The following is an 8,386-nucleotide window of genomic DNA, read 5'->3' on the forward strand; positions in this document are numbered from 1 at the left end:
TTGACAAACCACCTTGGGTGGTAACATCACTGCTCGGAACTCAACAATCGAAAGAGGAACTGAGCCCCAACGAGGCCAGACTTGACTACTTTCCTGGATTTACTTAGAGAAAACAGAATGGCAGCAGTATTCTAGAAAGATCTATTGCTCTTGTCTTTTGACCCCTAGCCACTTCTCTTCACTAACCAGAAGTGACAGGAAAGCTGAAGCGTAGGAAACACAGCTTGGACACTGTTCCGAACTCGGTCAGTGCTGTTGCAGGATCCCATTTCAGCCCAGGTTTACTCTATTCCTTGAGTCCATTTTAATGTATCAGACTTTTCATCTTGTTCTCCAGAGACACCAAATTCAAATATGTCTCTTCCAAAAAAATCAGCATCCTTGACAGCCTTTACTCTAGGGCTGCTTCATTTGAACCTGTGTCTCTTGCAAAGTCCATATTGGAGTGTAAGACCCAATGTACCAGTATTAAGAGATGGAGCCTGTAGGAGGCGATTTGACCTTGAGGGCTCTGTAGACAGGATAGTGCATTATAAAAAGGACTCAGGATTCAGAGCCGGGCGGTGGTGGTGCATGCCTTTAATCCCAGCACTCAGGAGGCAGAGGCAGGTGGATTTCTGAGTTCGAGGCCAGCCTGGTCTACAAAGTGAATTCCAGGACAGCCAGGGCTATACAGAGAAACCCTGTCTTGAAAAACAAACAAGAAATTAATTAATTAATTAATAATAAAGGACTCATGGTAGGTCCTAGGTCCTTTTGTCTTTCTTCCCCTTCTGCCCAGTGAGGATGCAGTGCTCCCCATCCCAGGGATGCTATCATGGTTCCATCTTGGAAACTGAGGCCTTCCTTACCTGACACTGAACTCGCTGGTGCAGTGGTTCTCAACATGTGGGTTGCAACCCCCCTGGAGTCGAATGGCCCTTTCCCAGGGATCACATATCAGAAATTTGTATTACCCTTTACAACAGCAGGAAAATTACAGTTAGGAAGTAGCAACAAAATAATTTCATGGCTGGGGTCATCACAATATGAACAACTGTACTAAAGGGTTTCAGGATTACAAAGGTTGAAAACGCTCGCTCCTCTAGTGGCCTGGTCTCAGACGTCCACCTCAAGAGCTTCAAAAGTGAACTCCTGTTTATTTATTTATTTATTTATTTATTTATTTATTTATTATTCAATATTGGGCACTCTGTCTGAGGCATTTTGCCATAGTCTCCACTGCCCTGTGTCCTTTTGATCTACCCTTTGGGGTTGATCCTAATTTTCAGATGTCACTTTTCTACCTTACACATCACTTCCTGATGACTTGCTTCCCTCCTAAAATGCCTGCTGAGCCCCTTCGATGTCATCCACAAAGTCCTCAGGAACACACCGGATGATCTCTAGAGGATAAGACATCAGCTCTGGAAACCAACATCCAAGCGAGGCCCCACTTCTTCACCTCATCACCTGGCCAATAGCACTCCACCAAGACAGGATCTCACCGACTCTTCCAGTTATCGTCCCCCTTTGCCAGACAAGCAGTCACCATCAGCTTCTTTAGTTGATCCTCAGAGCACTCTACTACCTCCGGGGTCATTTATTTCCCTTTCCCTTAACATTAACCATTTCTTCTATGACAACCCTACCCTTCGCTCATTCCTTGATCCTGGTTCCTTCATAACTGCCATTTGCAAAATTGTATTGCTCAGCTGGGCACAATGGCACATACCTTCAAGCCCAGCACTCAAGAAGCAGAGACAGGTAGGTATAATGCTAAGTGGGAGAGCGTCCTGGTCTACAGAGTGTATTCCAGGCCAGCCAGGGCTACATAGTGAAACCCTAGATCCCAACTAATATATATATGCAATATATACATTGATTGCTTTCTATAGCTCCTGTTTGATGACTACAGCTGGACTGTGAGCACAGTGAGAGAGAGAGATGTACTGTGTTGGTACCTGTTTGTGACCCAGCTGTTTAATGGAATAAATGGCAAGACAGAAAACAATCAAACAAACAACAACAAAAGTCTAAGTACCTACAGAATACCAAAGACCTTTATATATCTGTTTGCTTGCTTGCTTGTTTCTAATGTTTCATTTAATGCTCTAAAGCAGTAAGGGCCAAGCTGTAGCCCATGGGCCAAATCTAGCTTTTTTTTTTTTTTAAATAAATCATTTGAAACATTGTCACATCTTTTCAATTGCTTATTATTTATGGCCTAGCTTTCTGCTCCACTGGCAGAGCTGAATAATTGTATCAGAGGCAGTGTGAAGCAGCAAAAATTAAAATATATGACTTATGACTTGTTCTTCTAGAAAGAAGTTAGCTTCTGTCCTAGCAGCCAATAAGAATGGATCTGTTAGCATCGGCTTCTAGGGTCATTTGAAAGCAAAGAAGACCAGAAAGGGCAAGGAAAGGGCTCTCAAGATTACCCAGCTTAATAAGACACACACACACACACACACACACACACACACACACACACACATATACATATATATATAAATGAGGCCAGTGTCATTCTATGTGGGCTTTTCATGTATTGTCAGGACATCTATCCAGTTCTTGCTGGTGTTTGAGGATGGTGAGTGTATTATCCATGTCCTACCTCAGGGCTTTTCTTTATATGTTTGCAAAGGAATGGAGAGACTGGAACCAGCTGATATTTTCAGGCACATACGGAATCCCTCATGATGATGTTAGAAGACATGTTCTGTAATTCTTCCCTACCACGGCAGCTCCTACAACTTCCTTTAGAAAGCCCGGAGCACTCTAAACGCCAAGTTTCTAGTTCCTGCACCCTGAGCTGTCAGCATAACCCTGTCATAATATGGTTCTAGCCCATGTGCGCTTTGGAATACACTGCTGAAATGATGGCCACATTGAGAGAAGATGACGCCTCAATTACAGGACTCCAGGATTCCACTCTGTGTCTCAGGTGCCTGAGCCATCACTCAAGAGGTGTATCATCTGCTCAAGCTTCACCAGCGTGATCCATAAGGCAGGAACCAAACCAGCATCTTGATGCAATGAAATAAGACCAGCGAAATACTTACAGCAATCCCTGACATGGCATGTGAGGGGTCACCGGCAAACACTGCTTGCTGGCATTACTGCTGCAGCCATTATACTTCGACGGAGAAATGCTGGGTCCATTTTGAATCAAGAGAGAAGGTGAAGAGGGAAGTGGGAGACAAGGGAGAGATTAAAAGGCAGGAAGGTTCCCGCCCGCCCCTTTCCTCTTTGCACAAACTTTCCAAAAATCATTTGTCATTTACCCTCGGAGCTGGGAAGGTAGCTAAGTTGACAGAAAACCCTGGTTTGATCCCAACCATCACATTAAAACTCGTTATGGTAGTGCTAGCCCCATTACCAGAATAAGACCACTGCCACTACTTTAAGCCAACTAGGAAGCAAGCTTTAATTAAATACGGACCTGGTTGATAGATTCTGGCCAGGTCCACTTTCAGGTTCAGAGAAAATGGCCACAAGTCACATTTCTCTGAGGCTTACAGAAGCAAAACTTCATGGCCACCATATTTCCCATCAGGTCCAATCAGGCACAAGCATGCATCCTGACCTATTTCCTGCCCATGTATCTCCCACCTTCATGTGATCAAGCACATATGGTCTAGTTGGGGCTAACAAACTTGTTTAGGGGAGAGAAAATACGTCTTCCGTAGACAGTAGCCCTAAGCATTTCAGGAAGCATCTGCCTTTGGGCAAGGGGCTTACAGGTTGGAGGCAGTTTTGTTTCATGGATCTCTTAAGCACAGTAACTAAAGCATAACTTTAGCTCCCACAGAAGTACACAACGGTAATTTCAGTACTGGAGAAATAGAGTCCGGAGGACCAAGAAATTCAAGGTCAACTTTGCCTACTTAAGAGGTTAAGGCTAGCCTGGGCTAATAAAAAAAACCTATATAATTCTGTAGAGGTGAAAAAGACAGGAAAGAAAACTGGCCGAAAAATAGACGGAGAAAATAGGGAAATAAAACTGTTTACAAAGCAACACGCTTAGACCACATTAATTATTGCATATAATAGCCAGCAATATCACATTGGCCCCTCATTGAGATTCGCATCATTACCCTAAAGTAATTAAACCGATGTCGACACCCTGCATCACTCAAATCAGTTCTACCTGGACTAGCGATTAAAGCTATAATCATGCTCCATTTGAAGCCTTGACTTCATGAATATGATTGAGAGCTTGTGAAATATGATGAAATTGTCGAAGCCTCCGGGGGAGTGAGGAGACTGGCACACAGCTGATGGCAGCCATCAATCACAGGCTTATGTGCCCCAGCCCTTCCTGATAACTTTCAGAAGCCCATACAGAGTCTCTTAGGGAGCTCTCAGGTGTTGGGGGCGGGAGGAAGCTTACATTAAGTGTGATTCACGTTGATTCCTCATTCCTCTTATTCTTCATGTTCAGCTATAGACATCCACACTTTAACTAAAATGTTCAAAAGACATGAGGAAGGCAGACGGGGTAGTGAGGACCACATCTCATACATGGGTTTCTTTTCCCTGTAGGTTTTATTTTTCCCCAAAATACCAACTTATTCTTTCTGTGTACACTTTACTTTCTACTATTTTAGTGGCTTTAAAAAACAAAATTAAAAACATCTATGGGATGGTTATAAGTAATATCAAAACAGAGGTTCTTGTTTCCTGGTTTTTTAAATTTCTGATTCTTAGACTTGAAAGCCTTCACGTTCTCTAAAATGGATCATGATTGCCTAAGAGCAGGCTGCCACGAAATGAGATCTGCCAATACGGATGTGAATTTGCACAGTGGAGCTCTGCAGATCCCAAAGGGGTCTACAGAGAATGGCTCCTCCCAGCACCTCCCTTCCTGCAGCATTGTGTTTGTACCCTGAGGCCCCCTTTCTCTAAGCCGTTTCAGGCTGGATCCAATATTGGTGCCTCAGGCAAAGCAAGCAGAAATAAATGAGACAAAAGACAGGCATGTGGCCTCTAAGGTTTCCTTAGCCTGGGAACCCATTTTAGTAGAGATGTCCTTTATTGGATGTTGACCAACCCAACCGCAGCTTCTCTTGGGGTCATAGTAGAAAAAAACACACACACACACAATGAAATCTTCTATGATTTTCTGCTGAAGTCTGCTTCATAGCACGTCCCATCTCCCGAAGCATTTGTGTTGTGTGTTTGTGTGTGCGCTTTGGATGAGTGACTGATGAGAGGCTGTTCAGTTTATAGATTAAGAACATGAAGCAATTTCTACAAAAACATTTTGTTCGACATGATTCTGGTCAACCTTCATAACCAATGAAAAAAGACATGTGTATACAGTTTGAATAAATGTCATGACTTTAACTTTTGATCAAGTTACCTGGTCCCTCAGCTGAATCCTGAGGAAATATGGCCAAGCTGAGAGAAAACTTGAAGGATTCAAAAGCCTGTGTATAAATAACAATAGTGATGGATCTGGTGTTGTACCAAGTGCATGGCTCCTGGAGAGTTAGATGGTATTATAGGTTAAATTGTTCCCTTGCAAAAGGTGTGAGTTGAAGATTGAACCACCTGTATATAGAAACTAGAGCCTTTCAGGAGATGGTAAATTTAAAAGGATACCTTTATGTGGTTTCCAATCCAATAGGACCTGTGTACTAATGCAGAAACATGGGCAAACCCATCCAAGGGATAGAGACATATGGAGGCTTTTGAAGACCGTTGAGAACACCTGAAAGCCAAAAGAAAGGCTCAGAAGAAATGCAGGTCTCAACCTTCCAGCCTTCACAACTATGTTGTTGTATAGGCTGTCCCTTTTTTATTTTTTATTTATTTATTTATTTTTTGTTACAGGCAGTGGATAGAGGGACTCACTCTCCAAGGGGTTGATTGTGTCCACAATCCAACTGTAATGTGCTGGTGTCTTTCCCAAGTGTGACAGAGCATGATAAACTGGAGAAGTGCATCTGGGTGTCTGTTATGTGAGGCAGACCCTACTACAGAAGCCACAGAAGTGAATAGAGTAATGGACCTGCCTTCTGCAGGCGAATTAAGTGGGGCTTAACAGATAAAGCATCATATCCCACTTTCCCAAAGAATTGTTGGTGTTTCTGTCCCTGGAGTAGACACCCAGAAGTCTTCCAAGAGGGAAAAGTCTGGATAAAGGTCAGACTCCAGATGGCTGATACAGAGAGCCAAAACATGTCAAAGGCAGCTAGGGTGACAAAGCCTAGTAGTTCGGTCCTTGAACTTTGAGTGACAATCAGAACTCTGCCGTGTGTTCTCTGCAAGACATTGAATAAATCATCTTCTACCTCAGCCTCCTTTTCTTCATCCGTGAAGCACTAGGACCTCTTAAGACCTCAAACGGTATTTAGGAAGTTAGATGAATGTCTTTAAGGTAATAATCATCAGATTTATAGACCATAATTACCATACTCAAGGTTCTGGGGGATGAGGTTAAATAATTGGCACACATAAATGGGAGGTCTGATGAACCCAAAATCTGACAGAGGAAATCAGCAGGCAAAAGGCTCAAGAAAGAATTTAAGGGCTGCAGAACTAGAAACGGGCCAATATTCTGAATGTTGTCCCAAGATCGTGCATTAGAGAAAAACTCTTGTCTGGGGAGGCCAATCTTTTGTACTACTGGACTTCCACAGTCTGCCCATGTTCTGAAAAGCAGTCTGCTTTGCTCCAAGTCCTGATTTAAATGTAAATCTCACTCAAGACAATCCCACAGAAGCATGCTGAATAATGTTTAACCAACTACCTGGGACCACCGGCCTGCTCAAATCAACACATAACATTAACCACCACACAGTGCTGGCCTCACAATAGGTACTCAGAAAATGCTACACTTCCTGCTATTCTCCCGAAAATGAAAAGGGAGCCCCTTTCGTCCCCTGGACTCAGGGTGGTTAGACATGATCGGCACGCTCAGGATTAAGGAGAGGGAAATAGGTATGGTCTAAAGGGAAACAGACAGAACTAACCACACTGTTATTAAACCAAACCATTATTTGAAAGCCCTTCTTTCAGAAAGTGAAAAACGAACACTGGCTGGACAAACAATAGCTGTTTTATACCCTATCTGGGAAGGAGATTATCAATGTCATAATTACCAGATAGGTTTGAGAAAGAATGCAACTGCCTTTTCTATTGCAAAGGGGTCCTTACTTTCTGTGCTGAAGGAGATGCGGTCCAAGATTTACCTCAATGGCTGGCCTGTGGGATGCTTTGAGCAAACCCTCTCACTCATGGTCCTCAACTACTTCCATCACAATGAAAGGCTTTGAGGATTCCAAGACTGGAGCACATGTAAGCTATCTACCTCAGAAGATGCTAGAAGAACACACCAGAAAGAGAAAGATGAGGCTACCGAGGTAAGACGCTGAGCCTCCAACTTCCTACCCAAGGCTCCATTGATTTACAGAGTTTCTAGCAAATGGTATTTCAAATGACTTTTGATTGTTTTGGTTTTCACCTGATATTTGTACTCGTTTGTGGATTATAATATTAGAAACTTGATAGACGTGTGTAAAGTATGCAGACAGTATTTCTGTCTCTGCAAGTTTTATTTCTGTGTGTGGAGAACTTTTCTGGTTATTTTGAAGTCTATAATTAAATGTTGCAGATCATTGACAGGCTACAGTACAGTGGGCACCCGTTCCCCCATCTGCTTGTATTTTTCTACTCTGGTGGCTTGAATGCCAAACATACCCGCATAGTCTTGGGCACTTGAATACTTGGTCCCCACTTGGTGGCATCATTTAGGGGGAAGTTTCGGAGGAAGTGTGTCACTGAGTGTGGCTGGCTAAGCTAGGGTTTCTATTGCTATGATGAAACACCATGACCAAAGTGGCGTGAGGAGGAAAAGGTTTATTCAGTTCACGCTTCCATACCACTGTTCATCAATGAAGGAAGTCAGGACAGGAACTTAAACAGCAGGAACCTGGAGCCAGGAGCTGATGTAGAGGCCATGGAGGGGTGCTGCTTACTGGCTTGCTTCCCATAGCTTGCTAAGCCTGTTTTCTTACCCAGGACCACCAGTCCAGGGATAGTACCACCCACTGGAATGGGCTGGACCCTTCCCTATCAATCACTAATTAAGAAAACTCTCTCTACAAGCTTGCCTACAACCAGATCTTCCAGAGGCATTTTCCTTCTTGAAGTTCCCTCCCCTCGATATCTTTAGCTGGTGTCAACTGGTCATAAAACTTTTGAGCACAGGGGGCTTTGAGGGTTGTAACTTTACGCCACTGCCAGTTCACTCCTGCTTCACGCTTACATTTGAAGGTGCAAGTTTTTAGCTTCCTGTTCCTGCTGCCCTGCCTCCTATCATGCCCACCGAGAGCAATCATGCTTCCCCACCATGATGGCTTAGCCTCTGAAAGCTTAAACCAAAATGAGCTCTTTT

This window comes from Mus musculus, chromosome 5, assembly GCF_000001635.26.
Source record: "Mus musculus strain C57BL/6J chromosome 5, GRCm38.p6 C57BL/6J".
NCBI classification, from domain to species: domain Eukaryota; kingdom Metazoa; phylum Chordata; class Mammalia; order Rodentia; family Muridae; genus Mus; species Mus musculus.